Genomic DNA, 5,914 nt, shown 5'->3' on the forward strand with positions numbered 1-5,914 from the left:
TGTGGTGCACGCCTGTAGTTCCAGGTACTTGGAAGCCCAAGATGGAAGGATCACCTGAGCCCAGCAGGTCGAGGCTGTGGTGGCTGTGAGCGTGCCACTGCACTCTAGTCTGGGTGACAAAGACTCCAACTCAAAAATGAAACAAACAAAAAAACACTCCTTTGGCCCCTTTTGCTTCTTGTTTCCTTATTTAGGTCCCCTCTCTTCTTCCATTTCTCTGGTTTGTTTCTCTCAGGAGCCAACACATATTCAGTTCATTTTCTTAGGGGTGCAATCTGACTCTCTTTCACATCTACCTTCAAACTCACCTAGGACCTTCCCCCCCAATAATTAAGGTGCTATATACTAAGTACTGAAACTTAGCAACACCTTCCCCAGGCATTTAAAGAGACAAAAATTTATATTGGCAAATATGTATAATATACACAATGTGTATGCAAACAATAAGAGGTAGTGAATATATATATTTTTTGAGTTGTAGTCTCACTCTGTTGCCCAGGCTGGAGTGTAGTGGCACGCTCACAGCCACCCTGGCGTTGACCTGCTGGGCTCTGGCGATCCTTACTGCTCAGCCTTCCAAGTAGCCGAAGCTACAGGCACACACTACCACACCTGGCTAGGTAGTGAATATTAAAATAAATAAAAATTTCCAATGGGTAAAAATGAAGGCTATATGAGAACTCTCTACACTATCATATTTATAATAAATGCATACAGTGTTTTATATGATTTAGCCATTGTAGTCATTATATATATATTTGAGTCAGTCTTACTCTGTTTCCCAGGCTGGAGTGCAGTGGCTTGCTCATGGCCACCACAGCCTTGACTTCCTGGGCAGGCGATCCTTCCTCCTCAGCCTTCCAAGTAGCTGGAAATACAGGCATGGGCCACCACGTCTGACTTTTTTCTTTTTTTTCATTTATTGTAGAGACGAAGTCTTGCCAACTTGCCCAGGCTGGTTTCAAACCCCTGTACTCAGCCAATCCTCTTGCCTCTGCCACCCGAAGTGCTGGGGTTACAGGCGTGAGCCACTGCACCCGGCTAAATTTTGAAAATATACACCCAGATACGAGACTGCTGAATCATATGGTAATTCTATTTTTATTTTTATTTTTTATTTTTTTTGAGTTGGAGTCTCACTCTGTCACTGACTGGAGTGCAGTGGCCGCTCCCGTCCACCGCAGCCTCACCTGCTGGGCTCCGGCGATCTTTCCGCCTCAGCCTTCCGAGTAGCCAGAATTACAAGCATGTGCTACCAAGCCCGGCTAATTTTTGATTTATTGTAGAGATGAGGTCTCGCCAAGTTGCCCAGGCGGGTCTCGAACCCGCGGGCTCAGGCAATCCACTCACCTCAGCCTCCCAAAGCGCTGGGATTACAGGCTGAGCCACCGAGCCCGGTTTACAATACATTATTAACTATAGTCACCATGTTGCACATTTAGATCTCTTGAATTTAGAGATCTTTTGTTTAACTGAAACTTTGTACCCTTTGACCAACATCTCCCTACCATGACCCTCCATCTTGGTAATCACCCTTCTCTCTACTTCCATGAATTCAACTTTTTTAGATTGTACATATAGGTGACATAATGCAGTATTTGTCTTTCTGTGCCTGGATTATTTCAGCTGACACAATGTCCTTCAAGTTAGTCCATATTGCTGAAAAATGACAGGATTCCAGCCTGGACAACATAGTGAGGCCTCATCTCTACAAAAAAATTAAAAATTAGCCAGGCGTGGTGGCATGTGCCTGTAGTCTCAGTTTCTTGGGAAGCTAAGACGGAAGTATCACTTGAGTTTAGGAGGTTGAGGGTGCAGTGAGCTGGAATTTTGCCACTGTATTCCAGCCAGGACAACAGAATGAAACCTAGTCTCAAAATAATTAAGAAGGAAAATGACAGAATTTCCTTCTTTTTAAAGGCCTAATAGTATTCCATTTTGTATATATAATCACATTTTCTTTATTCATTCATTGATGGATACCAAGGTTGACTGCATATCTTGGCTGTTGTGAATAATTCTGCAATAAAGCAAATCATTTTAATTTACCCTTACAATACCCATTGTGAAAGGTGTGCAGCAAAGAGAACTCTTGATATGTTGTGAGCAAGGATGTGAATTGGTAAAACCATTTTTTTTTTTTTTGAATTGGAGTCTCACTCTGTCGCCCAGACTGGAGTGCAGTGGCCGCTCCCAGCCTCCGCAGCCTCGACCCGCTGGGCTCCGGCAATCCTCCTGCCTCAGCCTTCCAAGTAGCCGGAATTACAGGCACGCGCTACCACACCCAGTTGATTTTTTGATTTATTGTAGAGATGAGGTCTCGCTGCCCAGGCGGGTCTCGAACCCGCGGGCTCAGGCAATCCACTCACCTCAGCCTCCCAAAGGTGCGGGATTACAGGCTGAGCCACCGAACCGAGCTGGTAAAACCATTTTTTTGTTTTTGTTTTTTTTGAGTCAGAGTCTCTGTCGCTCAGGCTGGCTAGCAGTGGCATGCTCACGGCCACCGCAGCCTTGATCTGCTGTATTCAGGTAATTCTTCCACCTCAGCCTTCCAAGAAACTGGAACTTCAGGCGTGCACCACCACACCTGGCTAATTTTTCTTGATTTACTGTAGAGACGAGATCTCGCCAAATTGCCTGAACTGGTCTCAAACTCCTGGGCTCAGGCAATCCTCTTGCCTCGGCCTCCCAAAGTGCTGGTATTACATGCATGAGCCACCACACTCTGACAGTAAAACCATTTGGAAAACAACTTAGCATCACCTAGAAAAATGAAGATGCGGGCTGGCTCAGTGGCTCAGCCTGTTATCCCAGCACTTTGGGAGGCTGAGGCAAGTGAATTGCCAGAGCTCACGGGTTCAAGACTCACCCAGGCAACTTGGCAAGACTTTGGCTCTACAATAAATAAAAAATTAGCCGGGCATGGAAACACGCCTGTAGTTCCAGCTACTTGGAAGGCTGAGGCAGAAGGATCGCCAGAGCCCAGCAGGTCGATGCTGTGGTGGCCGGGAGCAGCACTGCACTCCAGTCTGGGCGATGGAGTGAGACTCCAACTCAAAAAAAAAAAAAAGAAAAAAGAAAAATGAAGATGCACATACTCCATCACCTTACCTCTATACTCAAGAAACGCTGGCCTCTGTGCACCAGAAGACATAAAAAATGCTCACCACAGCATTATGTAAAATAGCAGTAAACTAGAAAAACCCTACAGTCTGCTGACAATAAATAAATAAATGGTGATATATTCACACAATGAAATACTGTAGAACAGTGATCATGATTGAACTAGAATTTTACCTATCAACATAGATGAGTCTCACAAATATGTTGTTGAATAAAAAGTCATAGAATATGAAAAAATATACAGAGCACATATAAAAAACAGTCGGCATACATTTTATTTACTAATACATATATGTTCTAAAACTATTTTTTTAAATGGGTAATTGGGCCGGGCTAGGTGGCTTAGCCTGTAATCCCGTGCCTTGGGAGGCCAAGGCGAGTGGATTGTCTGAGCCCGCGGGTTCGAGACCAGCCAGGCCAACTTGGCGAGACCGCATCTCTACAATAAAATTGAAAAATAGCCGGGCGTGGTAGTTCATATCTGTAGTTCTGGCTACTCAGAAGGCTGAGGTGGAAGGATCAATGGAGCCGAGACGGTCGATACTGGGGTGGCCATGAGCGTGCCACTGCACTCCAGCTGGGCAAAAGAGTGAGTTCCAACTCAAAAGAGAGAGAGAGAGAGAGAGAGAGAGAGAGAGAGAGAGACAGGAAATGGGCAATAGGCCAGATGTGGTGGCTCATGCCTGTAATCCCAGCACTTTGAGAGGCCGAGGTGAGAGGATTGCCTGAGCCCAGGAGTTCCAGACCACCTGGGCAACATGGTCAGATCTCTTCTCTAAAATAAATAAATAAATAAATAAATAAATAAATAAATAAATAAATAAATAAGCCAGGCATGGTGGTGTGTGCCTGTAGTCTCAGGTACTTGGAAGGCTGAGACAGAAGGATTGCCCAAGCCTAGCAGTTTAAGGCTACAGTAGCTGTGATGGTGCCACTGCACTCCAGCCTGTGCAACAGTGTGAGACTCCAACCCCTCACCACCCAAAAGAAAAGAAAATGAGTGATAAAGAGAGACTAAGCCGGGCTCAGCCTGTAATCCTGCGCCTTGGGAGGCCGAGGCGAGTGGATGGTCTGAGCCCGCGGGTTCGAGACCCTCCTGGGCAACTTGGTGAGACCTCATCTCTACAATAAACCAAAAAATTAGCCAGGTGTGGTAGCGCGCGCCTGTAGTTCCAGCTACTTGGAAGGCTGAGGTGGAAGGATCGCTGGAGCCCAGCAGGTCAAGTGAGACTCCAACTCAAAAAAAAAAAAAAGAGACTGATTGACTGGGCATGGTGGTTCATGCCTGTAATCCTAGTAATTTGGGAGGTCAAGGTGGGAGGATTGCTTGAGCCCAGGAGTTCGAGACCAGTTTAGGCAACATAGCAAGAGCTCATCTCTACAAAAAAAAAAAAAAAATTAACAAAATTAGCCAAGCATGACGGCATGTGCCTGTAGTTCCAGCTACTCAGGAGGCTGAGGCAGAAGGATCGCCTGAGCCCAGGAAGTCAAGGCTGTGGTTACCTGTGACTGTGCCACTACACTCTGGCCTGGGCAACAGAGTGAGATCCCGACTCAAAAAAAAGGGAGAGTGAATAATGAATTGAAGATGGTGGTTACTGCTAGGGGTGAGAGGGATGCAACGAGAAACTTAAAAAGACTGGTAACATATTATTTGTTAGATTGAGTGGTGGACACAGATTTATTTTATTTTATTTATTTTATTTATTTTTATTTTTTTGAGTTGAAGTCTCACTCTGTTGCCCAGACTGGAGTGCAGTGGCCGCTCCCGGCAACCGCAGCCTCGACCCACTGGGCTCCAGCGATCCTTCCGCCTCAGCCTTCCGAGTAGCCAGAATTACAGGCACGCGCTACCATGCCCGGCTGATTTTTGTTTTATTGTAGAGATGAGGTCTCGCCAACTTGCCCAGGCGGGTCTCAATCCCACAGGCTCAGGCAATCCACTCACCTCAGCCTCCCAAAGGTGCGGGATTACAGGCTGAGCCACCGAGCCCAGCACAGATTTTTAAAATTAATCTATATACCTTATATAAGTAACACATTCTTTTACATGCATGAAGTAATGAATGATACATTTTTTGTTTCGTTTTGTTTTATAAATGTTATTTTAAATCGTTTTGTCCACTTTTTACTGGTTGACACATCCTTTTAAATTTCTCTAATTTATTGGTATAACAAAGTGAACTTTTGTATTTAGTAGCTCTACATAATTTTGTTTTGTTTTGTGTTGGAATCTCACTCTGTTGCCCAAGCTGGAGTGCAGTGTTGCATTCATGGCTCACCATAACCATAGACTTGACTTCCTGGGCTCAGATGATTCTTCCACCTCAGCCTCCTGAGCAGCTGAGATTACATGGGCATGTGCTACCAAGCCCAGCTAATTTTTTGATGATTATAGAGATGAGGTCTCTCCAAGTTGCCCAGGCTGGTTTGGAATCCCTGGGCTCAGGCAATCCTCTCTTTTCTGCCTCCCAAAGTGCTGGGATTGCAGGTATGAGCCACTGTGCCCGGCATACATTTTTTTTTTCATGCTATACTGTTTAAAAATATTTAATTGATATATGAAGATTGTATGTATTCAAGATTTTTTTATCTTGCTTTAATGGATGGTAAAGATAGTAAAAGCTAAGGGAGAGATTAGTGCTGGCAGGATTTCCAGAGTAGAGCCCTTCAGGAGAACGTGACACTTCAGCTGGGCTTTTGAAAGAAGTTAGCCGGGCTCGGTGGCTCAGCCTGTAATCCCGCGCCTTTGGGAGGCTGAGGTGAGCGGATTGTCTGAGCCCACAGGTTC

The sequence above is a fragment of the Carlito syrichta genome, unplaced genomic scaffold (genome assembly GCF_000164805.1).
Source record: "Carlito syrichta isolate Samal-C Ts95f unplaced genomic scaffold, Tarsius_syrichta-2.0.1 Scaffold303225, whole genome shotgun sequence".
NCBI classification, from domain to species: domain Eukaryota; kingdom Metazoa; phylum Chordata; class Mammalia; order Primates; family Tarsiidae; genus Carlito; species Carlito syrichta.